This window comes from Rosa rugosa, chromosome 4 (assembly GCF_958449725.1).
Source record: "Rosa rugosa chromosome 4, drRosRugo1.1, whole genome shotgun sequence".
In the NCBI taxonomy this organism is placed as follows: Eukaryota; Viridiplantae; Streptophyta; class Magnoliopsida; order Rosales; family Rosaceae; genus Rosa; species Rosa rugosa.
This window is the reverse complement of record NC_084823.1, coordinates 35,461,756-35,488,913: the sequence shown is the minus strand read 5'-3', so window position 1 is coordinate 35,488,913 and position 27,158 is coordinate 35,461,756. Positions and strand designations below refer to the sequence as shown.

Below are 27,158 nucleotides of genomic sequence, written 5' to 3'. Positions count from 1 at the left end.
ATTTCTAAAGTGGCTAGCTAAAATGACTTTTTAGCTACTTTGGCTAAAATTCACTACACCAAAAAACGAAACAGACGACGGGTAAAATTCGTTGTCTGATTTGGAGGATCACCGTTGTGTATCGGAGCGTTGTGTGTTTAAAATTTGCACAACGGTGCTGCACCGTTGTATGATATACAAACAGTCGACATATTTTTGTTATCACCGTTGTGTCTTCTCTCGACAGATGCCAGGCACAGCTGCCACACAGCATGCCAGGTGCATCCTTCATACAACAGATCTTGTTTTCAAGCTGTTGTTGGAAAGCCTAGTCAAACAACGTATTCTTTAATTTCAACGTCGTCTGATATACCATCACACTTCAGTTGTATTGTATGTTTGTTGTGTGAATTGGTTTTGGACAACATTAGTTCATTTTTATTGTTGTGTGATTGTAAATGAGAAGACATTTTTTCTTTAAAACCATTGTGTGATATGTAAAGAATGCATTGAGTGAATGGCCAGTTTTGTGTATTTGTGTATTCAGACAACGTTGGATTGCCATACTATAAAATTGTTGTACGATCAATTTCATTTGCTATATTTTGAGCATAGCTCCATTTTACCTAATGAACAGTGATCAATTGGAAACAAAACACACTGCAAATCATCAAATGGATCCACCAAGATGCATTCATATTAGTCATTGTTCCACAAAATCATGAAACCTAATAAGCCAAAGTGGCATATGTTCACTAAACAACCCAAAAGTAAAATGATCGACCTAGTAGTTTGATAATGAATTGGTACATAATACTTGAGAGAAATCAGGACTTTTAGCTTCACAATGGGTGAAATGGTTGGAGGAAGTGGTGGGATGTGGGATCAAATCTAGCTCTCCACCTGCCTTCCTAGCACCAACTATGCACCATCCTTTATTTGAACAATATGATCTGCAAATGAACCTAGCAAAAACATGTGCCAATGAGTTGAGAACTAGTTTGTCACCGCCATGCTTACTGCCCCGAATCAAAACAACTGTCCCTTGTTATGAAGGTTAAGCAACATCTTCTCCTCGAGTTCATTCTTCCTGTAATTGATTGCTATAGAGTAATAATGCCGGTTTAACCCATGGATCAAAGCTTGAAGAGAAAATTGCATTAAAGATCAGAAAGTTGCTATTGCAAACAATGGGGTTCAAACTGACTCATTGGGAACTTACTTGAATAGATGGTTTATTAAGATGGCCCAGATTGGATGTGGTCTGCCGATGTTCTTGACCGAGCATCATAGTCTATGGGTTGATAAGGCGGAAGGCATCAATGACCACCTTCCTCTTCACACTCTGAATTGGATCCACCACCACAGCAACAGCATGTTGATTCAAAGCTTCAAAGCTCTAGAAAAGATTAAACGACGTTTCAAAAAAAAAAAAAAAAGATAAAACATACAAGTGTGGTGGGAAATAGACCTGCTTGAGTTCCAGAAAAGTCAATCCAATAATAAATAAAAAAAATCCCAGCACAATATACACCCAGACGAACTACCATTGTATTTCACAAGCAATAATCGCCACTCACCTAAAATAAAAACTGAAAAAAAATTAAGAACCCAGAAATGAAAACTATTTCTTCAGAAAACCAAAAAAAAAAAAAACAAAATCTACCAAAAGAATTACAGTAAACAATAACACAACATTGGACAATGAAAAATGCAAGGATTGATTAAGGAAGACTGAAAAAAAACGAAAAAGCCACGATCACCATTCTGAGCACTAATACTAGAACGTCTAACTGAAATTGGACTACATCTGAGACACTATAATTGCATACCAAAATCAAACCAAACAGATCGATCAAAATACTAAACCAGAAAAAATTTCACTACCTTGGGAAGTGCATCCCTGATAATGGTTGGCACAGGCATTTCAAGAAGAACACTTTCGTTGATGGTTCTGGCAGCCTTGAATACTTGATGTACCACCTTACCCTGTTTAAGTAACTTATTCTTTTCTGTATCAGAGAGTCCAGTAGCTGGTACCTGAGGTGATGGGAGCCACCATCTCTTGCTCTGACCTGGAGTTCTGTTTCATCCTTCTGCCCGACCTTCTACATACCCAAACTCAGTATCCACCATTGAATCAAGTGTTTCCTGCCAAATTGAAGATTAATGAGGTGAACAGAAATTATCAGTTAATGTAAGCCAGGAAAAGAAAAAAAAAAAAGTGCTATGAACATTGCTGGCATATAAGAGGCCACCTACAATAAGCATCGAGTCCAACTTCTTAAGTGCTGGAAGATTGATGTGTATGTTTGCACGAGCTTTCGGAGTCATAATCTGCACAAACAAGAATCAGATACAAATTGTGATATACATTATTATGCATATTGACAGTCTAATGTAGAGCTAATTGAAGTGAAAGATACCTCTAATGTCCAGCCATTAGCACCATTTTTCCTGGAATGAACTAGCTCAACCATTGAGTATTGTAGGGGAGAGCAACCAGTCCATTTCCCTTTGCCATTTTGTTTTCCTCTCTTCAGATAGTGGTTCCAATTTCCACAGCTCTCCAAAAACCGTTGCTGCAAGTGCATTTTATATCCATATCAGAATCTAATGAATGGTCCATCAATTCCCATTCCTGACTGTTATTATTTGTGGTAAACAAAAATAGCATAGATCCAAAAGGCCAAAACCTGGCTCTTCACTTGGCCACTTTTACAAAAGATTCATTGATGTACAAGAAAAAATATGGTAACACTACTAAATTCATTTTCTAAACCATGAAAATAAAATAAAATCACACAAAGCCAGAAAACTTCACTTCCATCAGAGGCCTGAGGAACTTACATGTAAGATGGATAATTGTAGTAATTACACTACATAAATCGGGCAAATCTAACCCGACGTTTCAATGATACAGACAAGTATAGAACTCTGTGCATGAAAGTGACTCAAGTTTCCTTGGAGGTTTTGGCAGATACCTTATGTTGAGAACAATGGCAAAATACCTTATGTTGAGAACAATGGCAAAATACAGTTCAACTATTTTTTAGAGTGCATAAAAAGATATATAATACATGTGTAGTGCATAAAAAGATAATACATGTGTAACCCAAACTATATTGTAGCGCAGTCTATGAAAGATTATGCAATACTACTTCATTTAACCTGATTCCTATAAAAGGCAGTCACAAAAATCCAACCTCGTTTTCAGACAATAGGAAAAAATGCAATACATGATAAGTATAGAAATGTAATAAAACAATCTGCACCTCTAAATTTTTTCTCAATTTTTCATGGCCTTTGAGTAGGAAGTGCACAGGAATGAATGCCGAAAGGAAAATTATCCATCCAATAGTCAAGACCAGTACCCTGCACAATAAGTTAAGCCCCTCATTAGCTAAACAGACAACAACAATAACGACAATGGCAAGCACCATCAACTAATAATCAGCGAGACAATGTCCTGTTATACCAGTAACCTCATACCAACACATTTCGTTGCTTGATGGCATAAATGCATGGAAGTTTGAATATGTAAGCAGAAGATAGAGGCTCTAACCTTGCCGAAAATAGAACAAAGTATCGAATCACCACTCCGAAACACCACAAGGGGAGCAAATAGATATTCCAATTCCACGGCTCCGGAGGATTCGACTTAAAGCCCCGCGTGAACGAGTCCTGATCATCCAACATTCACAATCAATCACTAAAATTCGATCAAAACTTGAATCTCTAATGAAATTGGTGAGATTACAGAACACTTAGCTAGCAAGCTTCTAGTCAAAACAGTCGATTATTAACTTTGTCTCCCTAGTCCCTACCAAACAATCAGAGCTTGAACAGAAATGAGAAACTCAAACTTCCAATTCAAGGGAATAGAAGGACTTACAGAGTTAGAGATTGAAGGCGGCGCGCGTTACAAAGCGAGTCTGAAGCCGCCGAGATAAAGCACTGGAGCTGCGGTGGCTTGGGGAGAGCTGTGGTGGTTCGGGGGAGCTGCGGTGAAGGCGTGGACGAGTGATGCAGAGGCGCGGTGGCTTGGTAGGGAGAGACCGGAGAGCGAATCTGAGTTTTGGGGATCGAATGGTTTAGGCAGATTAGGTCTCAATATCTCATTGATTTGGGGATCGAATAGTTTAGGCCGTTTTAGATGTCGCGAAAAGGGAGGAAAAAAAAAAAACCCGCCTAGTCACCTTGCCGCCCAGACCGCCCAGGCGAAAGCCTAGGCTCCATTACCTTTCTCATTCGAAGACCAACACAAGCCCAGAAATCCCAAATCGAAGAGAGGACGAAGAGCCGTAAAAACCCCAAATCGAGTAGCTGTGAAACCCCCAAATCGAGTAGCCCACAAATCCCCAAATTGACGTTGTAAACCTAGAGATCGAAGAACCCTAATCTTCAGCGGATTGAAGAACCTCCTCCTTCTTCCCAGTTCCTAATACGCAGAACCCTATTTCTTCACAAATGGAATTGAGTGATGGCTGAGTCGAGATAATAGAACCCTAATCTTGGCGGTGATGCGTGTAGGCGAAGATCATGATGTAGATGGAGGAAGGGATTGCGGAGACAATAGGGAGAGGAGCAATCTAGGAAAAGGGACAGTAAAACGCGAGAGGAGATGATGTTTTGAGGAGAGATGCTCGAAGAAAAGGTAATTTGTTATTTTGTTGAAGTGTTGTTTTGTGCAAGTGGGAGATAATAGCTATCAAGGCGCGGGGGTTTGGTTTTTAAAAGTATTCATGAATCACACAACACGTATATGAAGTTATGTTGTCTGATTATAAATTTGAGCTGAGGGAGCAAGGAGGGATAGTTCCCGCCTATGTGCAATCATAGTACCAGTTTTGGCGCTAGGGATAGGTATCTCTCATTTAGACAACACAAATAAGAAATTACGTTGTAGGAGTACATATATGTAACCTACATTTCGATCAAAGTCTGTTCATTTTGGATGTATTGAAATTTTGCCAGTATATATCTTCATTACTTGGACAACACAAAGTAAAAAACTGTTGTATGATATTTTGCAAGCTACACTCATACAACAGATATAACTATTCTGTTGTCCTTTGAAGTACCAATTTGGAGCCAAATTTGAGTTAGGCCAAGAGGGAAATCTGCCGCTGTTTTTTTTTTCATTCACACAACAGATTATTCTTGTAACCGTTGTGCAATGACCTTCTAAACAAAAACTTTAGAATTTTAACCACCTAATACAACGTAAGTTTACTAAACGTGTTGTGTGATTCACTTTTCTTCATCACACAACACTTTTTTTTTTTCGTTGTGCAAAAAGTGTTGTGTGTTAACGTTTCTGGTGTAGTGATTTGACTCAAAAATGGCTAGCATTGCTAAAGATGCTCTTAATCTTCTTTATAATCACACTCTTGACACTTGATGCCAACATAGCTATCAATTCATTTTGTATTTTATGACTAAGATAATGATAATGGCCCTTTTTAGGGCTAAATACTAGTTAGTACCCTGTGGTTTAGGTCCAAAATCAATTCAGTCCCTGGACTTCTAATTTCATCAAAAACACCCCTGCACTTTCAATTTTGATCTAATAGGTCCAATTCGTTAATATTTTGTTATGGGTTCAAGTTATAGTTGGATTATTTGTTGAAAAACTTTTTTTTTTTAATAGTAGGACTCACTCCTAAATTGACTATGCAGACCACCTCGACACCACATCATAAAACATAGGCCATATATGAGCCACATTAACAAGTTAAATAACTCAATTGTCAGAAAACTAACAAATTGGACCTATTAGATCAAAATTGAAAGTGCAGGGGTGTTTTTGATGAAATTAGAAGTTCAATGACTGAATTGATTTTGGACCTAAACCACAGGGTAGTAATTTGTATTTAGCCCTTTTTATTTTGAATGAGTCGAAAATGATGCTTCATTATTGGATCAAACTCTCCTATTGATTCAAGAAAGCCTAAGAAATTTCCATTTGAATTCTCATAGATTTTTTGATTTGTTCCACGAAGGGCTATATTATTCATAGCAAGACGTTTAATATCACTAATTACTCTAACCATGACTTCATTCCAATGCTCTGTATCTTTCTTGATTTGCTCTTGTAATTCTTTATCAATTGTTTGATTTGTGCTCAATCTCACTCGTAGCTCATTCCAAGCTCTAAGGTTAGAGATGTGTTCACGACTCTTTTCATGTTGTTTAAGCTTATCTCCCAAATGTTTCCAATCATTAATTCCTTCATTTGCTAATTGACTCCTAGAATGAGTTTTTCTTACAACTTTACAACAAAAACAAAATACTTTATCCAAATCTTTTGAGTAAACCAACCATTTTCTATCGGAAAGTTCACCATTACTCATCTTTGGAGAAAAATAATCCAAAGAGAACCCCCTATTTCGATTATCCTTAGGAAAAACAATATTGGTTTCTCTAATAGGACCTTTTTCAACAAGCAGAGATCTCTCATTTTTCCATCTAAACTATCCCAAACTCTAGGATCATATATATTCAAAGGCATTGTACATTCTAAAGGTTCACTCACACGATTTATTTCAATATTCTCACTTTCAAGTACATTTAAGAGAAATTGGCAGTGGCATGTAATTCATTAATTAAGTTATGGGCAGAATAGTCATTTTCCTTTAAATTGGATTAGTAGGAATAAAAATCTGTTGCTGGGGTAAAGTAAGATAATTTTGGCCAATTTTGATGCTTTGGGTCAAGAACCCTTATTTAAAACACAAAAGATAGTGTGAATATCATCTCCGTGATGAAAAATAAGACAATAAAGTTGATCAGGATTTGAAATATATTTATATTCACATATATTCTAGAAAACAAGAAAGTTTTACATAGGATTAAAAGACAGAACTTGACAATACTTGTGTTCAAAATTTGGAGTCTTATGAACTTTAGACCAATTGCCTTGGAGAGTATATCGTATATACAATGTTCTCATTTGCCTGCTTCATAAGATGTGATTTGATTCTTCTTCAGAATCTGGACACCTTTCTTCTCAGCTAAAAAACAACTTGAGGAAGTACAGCAGATTTCTCCTCAGTGCAAGAGGCAATTTGATTCAGTATATGATGAAGTTATCAACTGCTTAGCCTCTTCTTCAACTTGACTTAGCAGCGAGTTTCAAAATTAAATGTGGATTTTTCTGATCCAAGATATCCACTTCAGTAGTGTTCATGACTCACACACTTAGGTTGGAAGTGATATCAAGGAAGGTGTCCTCACTGCAAGGAATGGTAATACCCCCCATTGGATGATGGTATCCGAATTCTTCTTCAGCCTGACTCAGCAAATCCAAAAACAAAGGTTCGTTCAAGTATGATATCGGAACCAGAAATCGTTTCTTTTGGCTCTCTCCGACATAAACTGCAAAGTAGCCTTTTGGGATATCTGATGTCTTTGAGTAAGCAATTCGAGGAAATTGGAAACCCATGGTTCTATACACCAAAGTGATCAAAAGAAGAAAGAAATTCAAAGGACTTTGGAAACAGAGAAAGCTTAATTCGATGCTTGCAGTTGCAAGGAGAGGAGTTGAGTTTACTCAAGAATGCGATCATGTGTTGTATATATAGATGAAGAAGTGGTATGTGGAATTGTGGAAAACCATCTGCTACATGAATGATTGGTGAAGAAGCCTTGAGATGGGCTCCAGGTAGGAGCACTAGGTTGTGAGAAACCACATGGGTTTGTCTTCGTACTCAAATCACATATTAGTGGTACCAACCTGTACACTTGGATAGAAATATTGTTCCCTACCTCCTTTAGATGATATGTAGCAGATAAGAGGACTACCACAGATTTCAATCCATTTAACAAACTCTTGTGAAAGATAAGCATGGGCTATGATAAGAGGCTTCAATCATCGATCTGCTACATGCATGAAGCTAGTAAGTGGTGAAGAGTGGTGGATTGAGGGACACTGACTTGTGATCTCATGGGTTTGTCTTGCTATTCTCGTAAGCTATAGTCCTCCTATAGATTTCATGTATATATGCTGCTGGAGAAACTGTGTTTTTTTTGTCAAAACATGTCTTCCTTCCCAAGAAAGTGACTGCCAGAAGTGAAATTTATATCTAAGAAATAAGAGACAGGCTTTGGATTGATAATTAATGCTGCTCACAACAAGAATTGGTGGAGCTAAGTGATTAGACAATTTTCCGTGGGGCCAGAGCAATGAGAGCATGAAGCCAGCCTAGCATACGGTTTGTTATTTCATCGATCTACAATCTACGATCTAGTTTCAACAACCTGAGGAAGTATTTGTTTTGTATGATTGGTCTGGGAATAGAGTTCATTTGATGGTCAAGCATGAGGAGAAAACCACACAAGTACATATTTGAATACTTCAGAATCAGTAGATGAGATGAGGAACATTGATTCTGTATTCTTTAATGATTAGAATCATTCCATGACTAGTAAAATGTGTAGTTCCATTTGATTTCAATAATTTGGATTAGCTGTGACCACTGCCTACTCATTTGTTGTGCATGTCCTTTAAAGTACCCTGGGAACTAATTCTTTTGCTTCTGTTTTGATACTGCTAGCTGCTGATTTAAATAGTGAAGAGGAGGAACAATTAATGGTCATTGTGGTTGGTTAAAAAAGAAATCAGTTCATCCAAAATAAGATACTAGGTGTACTCATCCATAAGAATAACGAAAATGTGAATAATGGACATGTTAATTCCAAAGAGTGTCCAAGGAAGATAAAATGTTACATTTTTCAATATATTTTTGGGTTTGGTTCTGTTTTATCTAAGTTCATTCTATACATTTTTTTTATGGGTCCTCTGTTTTCTAATTCCTTATCTAGTGTTTGCAGTTAAGGAACCTAACATTGACTCTCCAACTTTGATCGATTGAGTGACTGAGTGTAGAAACATCTATTGGTGAAGAAGAACTGAGATGGGTTCCAGTTATGAACAGCAGCTTGTGAGAAATCATATCCTATTATAGAAACATCCATCCCTACCTCCTCTGCATAACAACCAATTCATTTTACAGACACGAATTGCTAATATTTTTGGATGGGGCAGTACAAAAAGCTATATGCAGCCTGACTGAGATCACCAAGCCAGCCAAGCACTTTTCTTCATCCATGTTCTCTAGATTCAACAAGCTGAGGAAGTATATATATATATACACTTAATGGTTAATAGACGTAATAGTCAAATGTAAACTTAATCTGCAATTATAAAGTATGTTTGCTTCTCTAACCCAAGAATAAGATTTAGATGATCAGTTTGATAGGTATAAAATATATCACCCAAGTAGCACACAATACACTCACGTCTATTATTAAAAAAGAAGAAACCAAAACAACTTCGAAACCGAAGAATATCGGAATCGCAACCGATGGTCATTCGTCAGCTGCCACTTCTCAACACATTCAAGGAAACAGAATTTTTTTCCCATTCAAGTTCCCATTTGGGATCCGACAATACATACAAACCAAAGCGTTGATATTCTCCCCACATAGCGAAGCAGAGGGGGGGAGTCCCCTTAAAAAGGGAGATGAAGAGAGGGTTTCGGATAAGGGAACGCCACAACTTGCACACGCTTGTAAACCTTAAAAGGTACTTGACATGTAGCCTTGGGAATATCTGAAAGCACAAGATTTCGAGGATGGGGTCGCCATGAGTGTTGTTGTTGTTGTTGTTGCCATTGTGGTGCTTGAAGTGTTGGTAGGCGTGGATAAAAGAAAGGCTGCGGGTGAGAGAGGACCAAGACTTGCACACACACCTGCAACTCATTACATCCTTGATCGCTAGCCTTGGCAATATCTTAAAGCATAAAATTTCGGTTGGGAGCTGGGGGATATTAGATTCGATGTTTGTATTCTGTTTTGCCTGCAGATGTTCCATGCTTAGTGGAGAATGAAATATTGAGGATTATACCGAAAGACGAACAGTCGATCCACCCAATTTAATTGTATTGTGATATCCCTAGATTGAAGGTATTAATGACAAGACATATGGGTTTTCTTGGTCTGCAAGCTAGGTTTCTTAATTATTTCTGAAGTAGGTATTGAATAACTTTTAAATATAATTTGTTCTTAGAAAACAAAATAGTTATGGAAAATTTATTATATTGTACGTCCTAGACCACCACATGTATTATGATTCGGGCTAATGTGATTTTTATTTTTTTTGATATGTTCGAGCTAATGTGATTGGTCCATATAAAATGTGTACGTTTTTTATTGGTCTATTAATATTTCTTGTTTTTTATTAGTCCGAATAATATCGTTTTTTAATGGACTAATAATCTAATTTGCGGGTGGACTTGAAGGCAACCACAAGATGAATTCTTCAGGACAACCGATTTCTAGGTTTCCTACAACTAGTCAATAAAGCAAATCAATAGTTAATGTAACCTCGCTCGACGTTTTGTGCTTGACTTTTGTTATTTGGCTTTATAGATTAGCATATCAGTTATGATGTGTAGTAATAGTGTAATACTAGGTAGTAATACACTAATAGTGTAATACCGTATTTGGAGTGTTATTCGAACATTCAGCTTTTCTGAAACTTTGATTACAAGGGTGGTTTTGAAATTTGTTTTCAGACATTGTACTGGCTCCATGGATAGGATCTCAAGACTGTATAAAGGAATTCTCTTAGGGGAATTTGAGGCCTAAAAACTAGTCTGGTTTCTGTATACTTGGCTTCAAAAATGCTCTTTTCTTTTCAATTTGTGTGCTGAGATTTTTTGTTTGGATTGAGTGATGATGAAAGCGGGGAGGAGGTGGTTGTATTATTGAATTGTGGTTCTCGTGAAACAAAAGTGCTAGCTTGTGTCCCTCTATAACCACTTCAATTTTGATTTCAGCATGGTTGTTGCACCAGTTAACTAGCTAGTTTTCTGAGAGGATTGGGAATAATTTGAATCATCAGTTCAGGGTCAGTAAATCTGAAAAGTAGTTGTTCTAAACTCCAAACTATGTTTTTGTGAATCCTCATATCTATAGCATTTTGCATGGGTCTTATGCTTGGTAGGCCTTCCCTTTTATTACGATGGAAAAGATTGGGATTTTTTCATGTAGGCTCCTTGTTAATTAGTAACTTAGTATCATGTTGTATGGTTTCGAGACCTGACTAATTTTACTGTCTCTGCATGAATTATGGCTTTTGTTGTTACTTAACTTCTAATTTCTGTTTTCTTTCTTTAGGGTGCTAGTTTGATTGCTCAGTTTAGATTTAGTGAATTTCATAAGAAGAGGGTCTGGCCACTTCTTAATCTTCACTGCATATTATTGTAGACACAACAAGATATCTTTTTTGTCGTGTACGCATTTTCATTTTGTTGCGCAGGCTGCTCCTTGTTATTATGCACCCAATAGTAGGTCAAGAAAGGGATTTTACTGGATAGTGTAGGTCCTGGACAGTTAAATCTCCAATTTTCATCTTTCTTCTGGCTATGCTGGTTGCATTCCATGATTTAGTGTTATATGCGTACTGCAGTTTACTTAAACCAAATAATCAAAGAGGTGGTAGGTTCTATTGATTTATGTTTCTCCATTGCTCTTCGAAGAAGCCAGCAGTTCAGGGCTTCTGTAGTCACTTATGAGTACTAATTTATTCTGGACATGATGACTTAACCTTTACATCTTGGTTCTGTAATTCGAAATGTTTTCTCCTCGATCTGCATTTGTTTAGATCAGGCATAAGTACTGATGCCTGTCAACTGGTTTGAAGTTACATATTGACTTGTCCACTATGTAATTGTTTTTAGTTTCTGTGGGGTGTAAAAAACCTTGGTTCTTAACTGGTTGGCATATCAACTTCTTGTGACGGGGGAAGTGATTATGTAGGTATTTATAGCAGCTCAAAGATGAGGATTTAATTAGTTTAATATATATGGATATATATCTAGCCCAAACTTATTAGAGTTTCCTAGCCTGATCAATATTTGGTGCGCATGTAGCTAATCATTTCTATTTTTATCTCAAATTGTTCATGATCTTTTAAATGAGATATCCCTCTCTAGTGAAACTGGTTTTGATGTTGATTAATTGCAGCCTATTCCTGTTATGATAATGAGGTTGTTGGCTGTGAGTGAAATGCTCATGAACAATGTTGATCTTCTTATCTTTACGGGTTAGCTTTGCTGGTGGCTTGGGCTCCCAAAGTTGTGGTGTAATTGTATTACTATAGAGGATTGCTCGACTTGAATCTGATTCTCCATTACTGATTAATCATGCAGAAATTGTTGGGATCAGTAATGGAGAATCACCTAACTGAGATCTGACTCCCAAAGTTGTGCTGCTAGTATCTAGTATCTAATCTGAACTTCATCAATACCCATATATATTACTTTGTAATATATCAATGTGGATATGTATTTATTTTCTTTAATTTACATCATTATTTTAAATTGTGGTTCCATCACCTTACTACTAGCTAATTAATTCTTAGAGATTATAATGCCACCACAGAGGAAAAGCCCAACTTCATTAATGGAAAGCGCACCACAGGTACTTCTTTGTTTCTTTCTATGTTTGGTGTTCTTTCTTTCTTTACCAGGAAGAAAGTTTTCTATTGTATTCTTAACATTTTTTTATTTATTTTTTTTTTACCATTTTTCACCTGCCATGATATTATCCTTTCCCTATGGGTCAAGCACGCTGTTAATATCAGAGTGTATAAAAGATTAAAGCCAATATATGACTCTTTCTGCAGTGCAGATTGACGTGGTCTACTAATCAAAGATTAGATAAGCCATTATATCATCAAGTGTTTTAATATGCTGCGATTTGGTAATAATAATAATAACATGCCACAAAGCTACAAGAAGAAAATGATATAGTGAAAACTAATACAAGAAAGTTGATCAGGAATTCAGGATATGAAGTAATTGTTTTGCATTCCCATATTTTATAGAGAATGAGAAAGTTTTACATAGGAGTAAAACACAGAACTTGACTGGCTTGAATTCACAAAATTTTGGAGTCTCATGAACCTTTAGACTAATTGTTTATGCAATTTTCATATTTGCCTGAACTGATTCTTCTTCAAAATTTGGAACTCTTTCTTCATCAGCTCAGAAGCAGCTTTAGGAATACAGCCGGCCAGTTTCCCCTCCACACAAGTGATTTGATGCAGTGGATGATAATTATCAACCCAAGCCTCTTCTTCATCTTGACTCAGCAGCGAGTTTCGAAATGAGTATGTTTTGGATCCAAGCTCCGCTTCATTAGTGTTCACTTACACACTTAAGCGAGAAGTGAGATCAATGAAGGTGTCCTCACCACAAGGAATTGTGATACCACCCATTGGATGATGGTATCCGTATTCTTCTTCAGCTTGACTCAGCAAATCCTGAAACAAAGGTTGGTTCAAGTATGATATTGGAACCACAAATCGTTTCTTCTGACTCTCTCCAACATAGACTGCAAAGTAGCCTTTTGGGATCTCTGATGTCTTTGTGTTGGTGATTCTAGGCAATCGAAAACCCATGGTTTCTGTATACTTAATTGATCAAAGAAGGAAGAAAAGATTTCAAAGGACTTGTGAAACAGAGAAAGCTTATTTTGATTCTTGCAAGGAGAGGTGTTGATGAGTCTCATGAATCTGATCATGTGTGTATATATAGAGAAATGGTATGTTGAAAATCATCAGCTACATGAAATTAGTGGTGAAGAGGCATTGAGATGGGCTCCAGGTAGAAACACTAGCTTGTGAGAAACCACATGGGTTTGTCTTCCAACTCAAATCATTATAAATGGTACCAACCTGCATACTTGGAGAGACATTGTTCCCTACCTCCATAGCAGACAAGAAGAGGGCTACCACAGCTTTCAATCCATCTACCAAACTATGTTGAATGATAAGGCTGCAGGGTTATGATTTAGAGGCTGCCTTGTGAGAAAGCATGTAATCACGTGGGTTTGTCTTGCCATTCTCGTAAATCTTTATCCTTCAACAGATTTTGCATATATATGCTACCGAAGAGTCCAATCTTGTAGAAACATGTCTTCCCTCCCAACACCTTGTCCATAACGCAGGAGAGAAGCTAGCAGTAGTGACATTTCTGTATCTAAGAAATAAGAGCTTTAGACATGCAGTTCTGCCCAACATTGACTATCAATGCTGCTCAAGAACAAGATTTTGTGGTGCTAAGAGAACTTTCCATGGGGCTGAAGCACAAAACCAACCTAGCATTACGTTTTTTGGCTCATCTACAATCTATGATCTCCAGCATCAACAACATGAGGCAGCAATTGATTCATTTGATGGTCAAGCAGGATGAGAAAACCGGGCAGGTACTGATTTAAAGACTTCAGAATCAGTAACAGAGATGAGGAACATTGATTATTGCTTAATTATCTAGATTTGCTGTGAATTATACCTATTCATTTGTTGTATATTATGTGTTTTATGTACCCTTGGAAGTTGGAACTAAGCTTTTTGCTTGTGTTTTTATAGTGCTGGTCCAAATGTCTTTTGATTTCTCATTTTTCTGCATCTCTATCTCTTCTCGCTCCATTTGATTCCAGGTAGTTTAACTTTCGCGTTCTTGTTCTTCAATTTTCTTCCATTTTATTTTCTTCGTGTTCTGACTCAGTGATTCAGCATTTATATATGAATGCAAATGAAAAATTCAAATTCTTGCTCACTAGCTATTTGATAAATTATTGCTGTTTTTTTCTCTTTTTTTTGGTCATTCCTTAGTTCATCCATTGTTTATGGCCAAGCGACTTAAGTTTGAGTGCTTGAATTTATTGGTTAAATTAAATAACCGAGCGTTGGTCTTAGACCATTGAGAAAAAGTTGATAGGAATAAATTGTGAGCATGCACCAGCTGTTTGATGAAATGACCCTGTGAATCTCTTCTATTGTTTTGTTCTGCTTATGTTTGTTTGAACTAATCGAGTATTCGTTACATTTTTCTATTTGAAGAATGGAACTCAGATAACTTATCAGGAATGTTAGTTTATGATGGTTAATATGTTCTGACATTGTGGGCAACGTAGCTATACATATTTTCTGTTTGTTCATAGTTGTAAACTGAACCTACCCATTAGGCTATCGTGAATTTTTGAATCTGTTTATACTTGAAAACGATACCCTTTTTATAACTTGAACTTCCCGATTTAGCATGTTCTTGAATCTCTTACTATTACATTACCTACTTTAAACAGTCTTTGAGTTCATAGTTGGAGTCTTCTTTTTGAACAAATACTAGAGCTCATATGAGATCACCATTTGTCTGCTTCATAAATTTTATCTTTCTCCTCAGCTTGTAGCTTGAAATATGTGTCATTCAAGTGGAAAATCAATCATCTCCTTTGAATCAGCGAGTGCAGAGATCACACTGCATATATAGGTTAGTGTACGTTGGTTCAGCCAAAGCCTTTGTCTACTGCTTTTGTAACTTTTTTTTTTTTCCATTTGTCTGATGAGTAAACGCAAATGCTGCAAAGCATGTTGACCCTGAACTCTTGTTTTTTTTGCTATCCTTGTTACTATCCGTATTCATTGAAATATATGGAGAAGCCGCTGAAATTCACTTTGTTAACTTTTCAATCATGTTTAAATTCTGGACATCAATTTCAAGCTCTTCAGTCAAAAGTCATAAATCAGTAACATTGGTGAATCCTGATTTGATGTACTCTTATCTTTTTCTCTGGCTTTGAAAAAATTCACAAAGAAACTTCAATTATCAGTTTCACCAAAGCTGCTAGTTAAGAACAATAGAAGATTGCATTATACCTTTTTAAAATTGTCTATGTCCCCTGCTTCTATCCAGAGAGTCATCTTGTTGCACTTGTCTACTTTGTATTCATCATCGTAAACCAAGACTACTTATACCTGTAAGCAGTCCTGTTCACTTGGTTTCAAATATCACATGGCCGGTAAACTGTATTCTACACGCATTCTTACATGAACCAATACGTCTGTCTCTACTAATCTACCACAATGCAAACAAGTTTGGTCTTGAATGCTGCAGTGGTAAATTCAGCCTAACAACTTGAAATCTCTTCTGCAGATGTTTTTAGTGACAAAGGATCGCCTTTATTAATTTTGGATATCTGGATGTCAGAATGTTACAAGGCACGTCATGATTTAGAACTACTGAATGTAAGCCATTACACTTTATTTGTTGTGCAAGTATGATGCCATTTAGTAAACTATATATGGCAGTGTTGTAATGGACAATAAGAGAAGAAGTTCATGAGAATTGGACTATATATATTATATATTTCCAGAATATGATCCTGGGAGAGATACGTTTACATGGCATTGAAGACAAAATTTCACTGTTCGTGAGTTCAAAAATGGAGTTGTGATTTTCGGACAAAATGTTACTTTAGACTCATATGATGTCGCCATGTGTCTGATTCTAGCTACTTCATGAGTTTTGTATCTCTCAGCTCCATAGCAGCTGCTGAGTTAAAGAAGATCACTGTCATATTATCATTCAGTCACACACTTAAACTGGAATTGAGATCAAGGAAGGTGTCTTCACTGCAGGGGATCGTGATATCGCCCATGGGATGATTGTACCCAAACTCTTCTTCAGATTGACTCAGCAAATCCAGAAATGAAGGTTGGTTCAAGTATGATATTGGAATCACAAATCACTTCTTCTGGCTCTCACCAACAAAGACAGCAAAATAACCTTTTGGGATATCCAAGGTCTTTGAAAGTTGTCTGTTTTCCTAGAGATAGAGATTGAATAAGACTTCTCTTCGGGTTAACAATTCCAGGCAACTGGAAACCCATGGTTTCTATGTTCTGAAGAGGGAGAAGAATGAAAAGACTTGAAATGATCTGGGAAAGAGAGAAAGCTTTGATGTTTATGAAGGAGAACACTTGAGTTCCTGATGATTTATTTGTATGTCCATATGTAGATGATGAAAGGGTGTGCAGAAGATCATTTGCTACATGAATTGAGTGGTTAAGATGAGCAGCAATGAGAGACACTAGCTTGTTTGAAATCAAGAAATCACATGGGTTCGTCCTGTCATTCACGTATCTTATTTTTGAAACATCCTTCCCTACTTCCTTAGATTCTAGACAAGACAAGGACCACCTGAAGTGAGATATCTTTCTTACAAAGGGATAAGAGCCATGCATGCTTAGACTTGGAGTTCTACTCTAAGCTGGTGAATAGTATTTCTTTGCAGACAAGAATCAGTGGATCACCAGCATGTGGTTACTTGATGTATGATATCTATGATTTCCAGTTCCAACAAGCTGAAGAATTATTTCTAGTTGTCTAGTCAATCAAGAAAAGTCAACTCATGGTTTACCATGACGAGAAAATAGCACAGGTATAATTAATTTAGATATCAGTTTCAACTTTCAAGTTATTTACTCAACTTTTCTTATCCTGCTATATATTAAGAAACTTGTACACACTGAGACACACCTACACACACATTATATTTATATATACTTATGTGCTTCTCGATCTGAACAAGGAAACACTCAAATCTGCTTTTAAGAAAGAAATTCAGATAATCATTTTCCTACTCCGGATCCTACTGGAACTGATTCTCAGTGTAATGATGGTTTATATGTGCCCATAATTCTAGATGTTCTACTGCATTTGTATGCATTTAGTTACCACCGAGTTCAAACAAATTGCCCCAGCCAGTCATTCTGAGCTGTTCTAAATGAAATCCGAGGAAAATGAATGTCACCAAGGAATGGCTTTCATTTAGCCTAAATGATTTAGGGGAGATGCAACAGCTTTTTTACATTGATGTTGCATCTCCCCGAAATGAAAGCCATTTATCAATCAATATAAGTTAACATCTAGTTATCCATCAGAGTCACAAGTTTGGTTTTGAACGCTTTGTTGAATATATTTGTGAAATTTTAATTTATTCTACTTTGTATTTGAACAAAATATAATCGAAACCACAACTTGTTGATTTGATTAATTTACAGTAGCAAATGAAGCATGAACAGATGAACAAAAACCTCAGCAAACGTTGTGCTTTTAGTTTCAGAATTGTTCTTCTATCGATCTTTTCATTTATTTTTTACATCAACCAACACTTCCCTTATATAGGGTACAAGATTAACCTACAAAATATCTAAGCTAAAAGCATATTAAACTAGATTAAAAAGTACTTTAGATACAAAATATCTAGTTTAATTTGAGTGGAACAAATAGTAATGCAAGTTGCTGTAAAATATCTTTCACCGCAGCTAAGACCTTCACTGCAGCATGTTTCGCGGCAACTAAAAGACTCAACCTTCGCGACGATAGACTTAGTTATTCCGCGACCTGTTATTCGTGAATACTACTTCTCAGCGACCTCACGACTTACTATTCCCCGCAGTGACGTTATCTCGCGAGCATTTCGTCGCGGTGACTTCACCTCGCGACCATTTCTCCACGGTGACTTCTCCTCGCGGTGACTTTTCCTCGCAGTGACTTTTCCCCGCATTGACCTCATCTCGCGAACGCTCTTTCGCGACCATTCGCGGATGGAGCAGGGAAGCATTAATTCTATCACTCCCTCTTAATGCTTTGCTTCTTCATTCCGAGTAGGCCTCTAAGGTATTCAAACCTCTCTCTTGGTAGAGCTTTGGTGAAGATATCTGCAACTTGGTCTTCAGTATTGCAGTAGACCAAATCCACTTCATTCTCTTCAACTGCATCCCTGATGTAGTGAAACTTCAAGGCAATGTGTTTCGCCCTACTGTGATACACCGGATTCTTGCTCATGGCAATTGCAGACTTGTTGTCGCAGAGAATGGTTGTTGCAGAATCTTGTTTCTCACCAAAATCTTCAATGACTCTTCTGAGCCAAATTGCTTGTGAAGTAGCTATAGACGCAGAAACATACTCAGCTTCAGTTGTAGATAGGGCCACTGATTTTTGCTTCTTCGAAGCCCAAGAGAATACACCAGTTCCAAGTGTGAAAGTATACCCAGATGTGCTTTTCAAATCATCTACACTGCCTCCCCAATCACTATCACATAAACCAAAGAGTTTTGGTTCCACATTCCTCTCATACATGATTCCAAAGTCAATTGTACCTTAAATGTATCTCAGGATCCTCTTCGCAGCTCCATAGTGTACTTTGGTTGGCTTGTGCATAAATCTGGATAACAAACTTGCAGCATACATAAGATCTGGCCTTGTTGCTGTTAAGTAAAGCAAACTTCCCACTAAACTTCTGTATATACTCTCATCTGCACTACCACTTCCATCTTCTTTTTGAAATTTTTCATTGACAACTAGAGGTGTTGCGACAGATTTGCAACCAAGCATTTTGAACTTCTCTAGAATTGCCTTTGCATATTTTTTCTGTGTAATGAAGATTCCCTCCACTGATTGAACTATTTCAATTCCCAGAAAATAATGCATGATTCCCAAATCACTCATTTCATATTTCATCATCATATCAGACTTGAAATTTGAAATCATTTTTTCACAACTTCCAGTAAATACCAAATCATCAACATATAAGGAGACAATAAGAATACTTGATTTACCTTCAGTTTTGGTGTAAAGGGCAGGTTCATTTTCACTCGTTTGAAACCCTTTTCCTGTGAAATAGGAATCGATCTCACCGTACCAAGCTCTTGGGGCTTGTTTCAAACCATAAAGAGCCTTCTTCATTTTGTAAACTTTCTGCTCTTTACCCTTGATGGTGAAACCTTGTGGTTGTTCCACAAACACTTCTTCTTTTAACACTCCATTTAAAAATGCAGACTTTACGTCTAACTGGTGAAGAAACCAGCCTTTTTGTGCAGCAATGGAAATTAGACCTCTTATGGGCAAATGCCTTGCTACTGGTGCAAAAGTTTCATTGAAATCGACTCCAGGTATCTGCGAGTACCCTTTTGCTACCAATCTTGCTTTGTTTCTTTGTACAGAACCATCAGCATTTAGCTTGGTTTTGTAAATCCACTTTAAACCAATAACATCTTTGTTATCTGGTTTATCAACCAGCTCCCATGTATTGTTCTTCACAAACACATCGATCTCCTTTTTCATCGCAGTTCTCCATTCATCTTCTTTCACAGCTTTTTCAAAATGTTCAGGTTCGAACAAGCATACATTGCAGCTTTCATACACATCATTCAAGCTTCTTAACCTGATCGGTGTTGAGCTTGGAGTTGATTGTGCATTTGAAGGTGCTGGCGAAGGTTGTTGAGAACTGTGAGGCGGTGACTGTTGTTGTGGATCAAGTTCCAACTGTTCTGGAACCTCTTGTTCATTTTGAACAACATTATCTTGCACATCTTGTTGCAGGACTGAACCTTGATTCCAATCCCAAGATGATTTCTCACTGAAGAGAACATCTTGGCAGATAATTATTTTTTTCTTTTTCAAATTGTAGAGCCTATAGCCCTTTGTATGTGAGCTGTATCCCATGAATACAGACTTTTCGCTTGATTCATCAAGCTTCTTTCTCAGCTCCTTTGGAATATGTGCATAGCAGATTGAACCAAACACCCTCAAGTGATTAACACTTGGTTTTCTTCCACTCCAGGCTTCAATTGGTGTCATTCCTTGCACAACTGTTGTTGGATGACTATTCATCAAATATACTGCGGTGTTGACAGCTTCTGCCCAAAATTCTTGAGGCATCTTCTTGTCATGCAGCATTGATTTCGCCATTTCCACGATTGTTTTGTTTTTTCCTTTCAGCTACCCCATTTTGTTGCGGTGTATAACTTACTGTGAGTTGTCTTTCCAAACCAATGTCTGCACAGAAATTTCCAAACTCATTTGATGTATATTCGCCTCCTCGATCTGTCTGATCTTAACACTTTGATCTTGAGATCAGATTGTCTCTCAACCATTGCTTGAAACTTCTTGAATACTAAGAACACATCAGTCTTCTGCCTTAGGAAATAAACCTAGGTCATTCTTGAATAATCATCAATGAATTCCGTCAGAAGGTATCTGTTTCCAGCTTCTGTTATGGTCTTCATTGGGCCACACACATCAGAATGGACTAACTCAAGTGGAACTTTGGCTCTCCATGCTTTCCCTTTTGGAAATGAGATTATGTGCTGCTTTCCCTGTGCACATCATTCACATACATCAGTAACTTCTTTAATTTTTGGCAATCCCTGCACCATTTCATTTTGCTGCAGTTTCTTGAGACTTTGAAAATTCAAATGTCCAAGTCTTCGATGCCAGAGCCAAGGATCATCCTGTAGCTCCATTTTTTTTGCACTCTCTGTTGCATATTTGAGAGTCAAAGGAAAACTTCTGTTCCTCTTCATCTCAACTTCTATCATCAGCTTCTTGCTGCTCCCTCTCCCGAAGATCTTGCAAGTGTTGTCACCAAAGTGTAGGTGATATGAGTGCTCAATGAGTTGACCAACACTCAGCAGATTCGAATCAAGATCTGGAACTAACATAACATCTCTGATGAACATTTTTCCATTTTTGGTTTCCACCGCAATACTTCCTTTGCCTTTTGTGTCAACCAACATTCCATTTCCCATCTTCACTTTTGTGATGTTGTAGTCGATATCATACAGAAGATTAGCATTCGCAGTCATATGGTTACTGCAAGCACTATCAACAAGCCACACATTCTCACTCACTTGTGTAGTTGCAGCATAGCTGACAGAGAACATGTTGTTATCACCTTGTTCTTCGATGCAATTTGCTTGTTGATGATTGCCTTTGTAGTTGCAATCCTTCTTGACATGACCAAACCTGTTACAATTTGTACACTTTGGTTTTCCTTTAAACCAACATTCACCAGTATGAAGTTTTGAACAAATAGAACACTTTGAATAACTTGAACTGCTACTTCCTTCATTATTTTTCTTTGCTAACTGATCTGATTTGCCTTCCCACTTCTTGCCTTTATTTTTCCAGTTCTTCTTCATCTTTTGTTTTCCCTTTTCTGAATTAGAACTAGATGACTCATCATTTTTCTGATTTGAGCTAAGACTCAGTGTTTGAAAAGCTTTCTCAGATGGTTCATCATGGCTCATTAACCTCTGATCAAAAGCCTTAAGTGTTCCCATCACATCTTGAACACCAAGAGTTTCCATATCCCTAGTCTCCTCTATAATACAGATTATAGCATCATATTTTCTATTTAGACTCATAAGGATCTTCTGGACTACTCTCTTCTCCGTAATGGACTCACCATAGGTTTTCATTTGGTTTACAATATCAGTTAGTCTAGTACTGTAATCATTTAGCAATTCAGTCTCATTCATTCTAGTATACTCAAAATCTCTTCTCAAAGATTGAAGTTTAACAGCTCTAACCTTTTCTGAGCCTTTGAACTCAAGCAGCAGGACATCCCAAGCTGCTTTCGCGGTTACTTCATTCGAGATTCTTGGAAAGATCTCTTCTGAGACTGAGTTTTGTAGTATCCCTAGAGCTTTTGCATCTTTCTTTATGTTTGTCTTCAGCTCCACTCTCTGAGCATTAGACATATTTTCACTTTCTGGAACTGTATAGCCTTCATCCACATAACTCCATAGTTCATGTGAGATGAACATAGTTCTCAATTTGATCACCCAGAAGTCGAAGTTCTCTCCACTGAAGATTGGAACTTTGATTTCTGATGAGTTACTTGAACTAGCCATATTAGATCAGTACCTTGTGTTTGATTTTTTCTTCCTTTTTTTTTCAACAGTTGATACAACCCAGTTGATATTGATCAACAGAGCTCTGATACCATGTTGAATATATTTGTGAAATTTTAATTTCTTCTACTTTGTATTTGAACAAAATATAATCGAAACCACAACTTGTTGATTTGATTAATTTACAGTAGCAAATGAAGCATGAACAGATGAACAAAAACCTCAGCAAACGTTGTGCTTTTAGTTTCAGAATTGTTCTTCTATCTGATCATTTATTTTTTACATCAACCAACACTTCCCTTATATAGGGTACAAGATTAACCTACAAAATATCTAAGCTAAAAGCATATTAAACTAGATTAAAAGTACTTTAGATACAAAATATCTAGCTTAATTTGAGTGGAACAAATAGTAATGCAAGTTGCTGTAAAATATCTTTCACCGCAGCTAAGACCTTCACCGCAGCATGTTTCGCGGCAACTAAAAGACTCAACCTTCGTGTTAATGCTTGGATCCGTGGGGATCTAATTAACGATAAGTAGAGAGAGAGAGAGAGAGAGAGAGAGAGAGAGAGCGACACAAGCGAAGTATAGTGGTTCGTTTCCCGCCTTAGCGGGAAACTACGTCCACTTGAAAGCTTAACTAGTGTGTTTGGGCCTTGCGGCCCAAAGGGGATTACATGAGATGTAATGGGATGTGGAGTAAGTGGGAAGGAGTCTCCTTTTATAGGGGAAGGAGGCTCCCTCATTTACATTTTCTTAGATGTGGGATGTAGAAATCACTATTCTAGTCTAAAAAGCATGTTTGTGAAGGCAACTTGGCAAGGCCGGAAAGGTGGCTTCCCAGCGACGGATTTGCAACTTCCGGATACCGTAGCGTAGCTTGAACATAGGGCTACAAGATGCAAGTAGCGGTTGGGCCTCACCATGGCTTGTGGGTGTCCCAAAGAGGGTGTTACTTATGCTTGGTGAGATAGCAAACTAGTCATGCTAGTAGAGGTATCTACAAGTCCCCGATGTCCCCAAGTAAGAGGAGCTTCTTGGTTGGGGAGTTATAATCATGAAGTCATCAAGCATAAGTAACCGGGCGGCACGGAGCCCCTACAAGTCCCCGAACTCCGTAAGCAAGAAGGGACTCGTTAACCTGCACAACAAAGATAAAAACACGCATATGTAGAATGCTCGTTGCATGGATATGCGTTGGCATATATGCACGTATGGGGTGCGTGATACATGTTGATGTATACACGCGAATGGTGCCGAGTACGATCGATTATGACGTACAAACTCGAGAACGGGTATGGTCGTGTGAGCATATGGATTGCATATGATAAATGTGTGACGCGCGCAAGGAACGAACGAGGTTGAGTTTATCATGGATTGCATATGATAAATGTAAGTTGCATCAGCGGTGCGAAGGTAAGCGTTTGTAATTCGTGAATGATGAATAAGTGAACGCTTGTGTTTGTTTGGTTGTCACTCGTATTAATGGAACGCGAAAAGAATTCAATTTGTCGCAAGTGACAAATGGTAGAAGAATTCAATGTTCCATTAACGTGTGGTGTGTCGAGTAGACATGAGTGTAAAGCTAGAGGACTGCCGGGAAGGCATGAGCGGAAAGCTTGTGAGCGGGAAACTCGGGGTTGCCGGGAAGGCATGAGCGGAAGCTCGTGGGTTGCCTGGGAAGGCATGAGCGGGAAGCTCAAGGGTTGCCGGGAAGGCATGAGCGGGAAGCTCAAGGGTTGCCGGGAAGGCATGAGCCGAAGCTCAAGAGTTGCCAGGAAGGCATGAGCTGAAGGCATGAGCGAAAACTCAAGGGTTGCCGGGAAGGCATGAGCGGGAAGCTCAAGGGTTGCCAGGAAGGCATGAGCTGAAGCTTGTGAGCGGGAAGCTCGGGGGTGCCACGAAGGCGTGAGCGGAAAGCTCAAGGGTTGCCGGGAAGGCATGAGCGGGAAGCTCGAGGGTTGCCGGGAAGGCATGAGCGGAAGCTCGTGAGCGGGAAGCTCGGGGGTGCCACGAAGGCGTGAGTGGAAAGCTCGAGGGTTGCCGGGAAGGCATGAGCGGGAAGCTCGAGGGTTGCCGGGAAGGCATGAGCGGAAGCTCGTGAGCGTGAAGCTCAAGGGTGCCGTGAAGGCGTGAGCGGAAGCTCGTGAGCGGGAAGCTCGAGGGTGCCGTGAAGGCGTGAGCGGAAAGCTCGTGTTGCCGGGAAGGCATGAGAGGTAAGCTCATGAGCGGAAGCTCGGGGGTGCCGCGAAGGCGTGAGCGGTAAGTTCGTGAGCGGAAGTTCGGGGGTGCCGCGAAGGCGTGAGCGGTAAGCTCGTGAGCGGAAGCTCGTGGTGGTGGGAAGGCACGAGGGGGAAAGCCTGGCGGTGTCGCTGAGGCACGAGCGCGAAAGCTCAAGGGTTGCCGCTGAGGCACGAGCGCGGAGCTCGGTGTTGCCATGAGGCATTAACGGGTAGCTCGATGGTGATGCCTTAAGGCATGAGCGTGGCCGTTGCTAATTATGCTGGGCTGTATGTATAAGTCCCCGAAGTCCCCAGTCAAGGAGGGTGTTCTTGCGGGTTGATACCAAAGCGTAGCTTTGTGCCGTATATCAAGCATAATTAGTGCGAGTGCGTCGTCCATCTAGAATTGGTCGGAGCGAACGCTTTTGCCTTTTCGGGTGGGCCCCTGCTAGGCCCTGCGAGGAGTCCCCCACTCCTGGCTATAGATGTTACGTCCCGAACCCAAATTCACCCGTTTACTGGTCATTTGGACGGTAAACGACAACTATTTTCACTTTGACTGTCGTTTCAGCACTTTTAGTGGCCCTAAAAGTTGACTTTTTGTTCGGGTCAGAATTTGAGAAAATTTTCTTCACGAAAGTTGTAGAGGATGTTAAACCGAGCGCGTGCATATGTGGTTCGTAAAAATCGGAGCTCGTATGCGAAAGTTATAGGCGAAAAAGGAAAAGTTACTGTTCAAGGTAAGTTTCTATATAAAGGGAAAATCACTGTGGTAAGTTTCCAATTGGAAACTTACCGGGCTCCCTCTCTCTCCTCTCCCCCGATCTCTCCTCCTCCGGTTCGGGGGATTTTTGAATTTCCGGCCTAATTTCCGATTCCGGCCACCTGACGGCGTGCCACTGGTCATTCTGGGACCGCCTCTTCCTTCCCTACACGCTGGTACCCTGGGCTTTCGACAATTTGGCCGAAAAACCTCGATTCGAAGCAAATTCTCCTCCGGGTGCAATTTTGGTTTTTCCGGCGATTTCGCAGTTTCCGGCCGTCTCCGACCACCAAACTTGGACTGAAGGAGCGCCTTGAGCCGGCGAACATTTCCCCTAAGGTCTCTTGCTCCGATTTGCATCGTGGAGGCCGAATCGACGAAGAACATCCTTGGGTCCGAAGCAATTTTCTGGGCAAACTTCATCAGCTTAATCCGAGCTCTTAAAGGTAAAATTGTGAGATGTTGTAGTTGAATGAATGGTTAGTTTTGTTGAGTAGAAGCTACTGTCCAAATTTGGTGGCCATCGGAGGTGGTGGCCGCCGGCGCGTGGGCCCCACTCGCCGCCACTGTGGGTGGCGCGTGGTGGCACGTAGGGCTGACATTTAATTCCAATTTTTAGCCCATTAAATCCTATAATTTGAGTAGAGCTTGTTTATGAAGTTTGGTAATTTTTGGAGGAGTTTGGAATTGTTTGTGAATTTTGAAAGTGTGGAGTTTCGGTTGTTGATTTGTGGGAATCCGGCCTTCGGATTTCCCTTATTCCGTCATGGAATACCTTAATCGATGGATTGATATAAATGGTGAAGTTTGGCTTGAAGTTGAAAGGAGTTGGAATTGCTAGTTTACGTGGGGTTTTCGGGATTCAATATAGAATCGTATTGTTTTATTGAATTGTTGTTTACGGAATACAATTGTGTACAGGACGAGATACTGACTCATCGCTCGACGAGGATCCTTACGCTTGGATACCACGCTAGCCGTATACTGTGAGTGGACGTTTGTTTTTGAATATTGATGCATGCATTTATTTTTCGAGTTAATGTTTTATTAATTATCATATTATTTTAGTTTCGAATACGATTTCGGTTTTGGAATATTGCTTGGATTTTCCATCATGATTTTTGGAACGTGAGTTTTATTCACTCGGATTTGAACTTGTGATTTAAGTGATTTTCGACGAATTATTTTTCCGAGGTGATTTCCGAAATTTATTAATATATTTTATTTTATTCGTCGATATTGAGATTTCTGGAATATTTTTTTCGAAATGGGATTTCGATGGAATTATATTTCTTGTTTATTTATTGACTTTCGATTTTGGCATTGGGAATGCCTTATTGTTAATCTAGTTATTCTTTTAGCGTGTGGGACACGCTGTTGCTTTATACGACTTTTACGAGAATTTCCGGGTACGGTTGGGAATCGTACCCGTGTTTTCTTTATTCGTGGGACATGGGGAAGCCTTATAGATTTACTGGATTTTAATGGTTTTTACCCGCCATACCTGGGTCGTCATATTTATTGCTAGCTAGCCTATTAGTACTCCTCCCTGCTTACTATGTGTTTGTGGGTGAGTAAGAGCAGAGCATGGGATGCTCCAGAGTGTGGGACACTCCGACCCGAGCCTGGGAGGCTCCCTT

At 38.9% G+C, this 27,158-nt stretch overlaps 2 long non-coding RNA genes across 5 annotated transcripts; one reads left to right on the top strand and one right to left on the bottom strand.

Moving 5' to 3' along the window:
• Nucleotides 1-646: 646 nt before the first annotated feature.
• On the bottom strand, nt 647-2,536 carry LOC133742682 (uncharacterized). 3 transcript variants are annotated; one of them, XR_009862673.1, is made up of 5 exons: nt 2,406-2,536; nt 2,242-2,316; nt 1,431-2,130; nt 1,202-1,324; nt 647-1,121 (listed from the first exon to the last, which is right to left on the bottom strand). It is a non-coding gene; the product is annotated as an uncharacterized LOC133742682 (long non-coding RNA). The 3 variants fall into 3 exon arrangements; XR_009862672.1 differs by having other exon boundaries at nt 1,451-2,130; XR_009862671.1 differs by lacking the exons at nt 1,431-2,130; nt 2,242-2,316; nt 2,406-2,536 and having other exon boundaries at nt 1,202-1,423.
• Nucleotides 2,537-13,459: 10,923 nt separating this feature from the next.
• LOC133742683 (uncharacterized) lies at nt 13,460-16,205 on the top strand. Of its 2 annotated transcripts, XR_009862674.1 has the most exons (4): nt 13,460-14,256; nt 14,420-14,490; nt 15,234-15,320; nt 15,984-16,205. It is a non-coding gene; the product is annotated as an uncharacterized LOC133742683 (long non-coding RNA). The 2 variants fall into 2 exon arrangements; XR_009862675.1 differs by lacking the exon at nt 14,420-14,490 and having other exon boundaries at nt 13,469-14,256.
• Nucleotides 16,206-27,158: the final 10,953 nt, after the last annotated feature.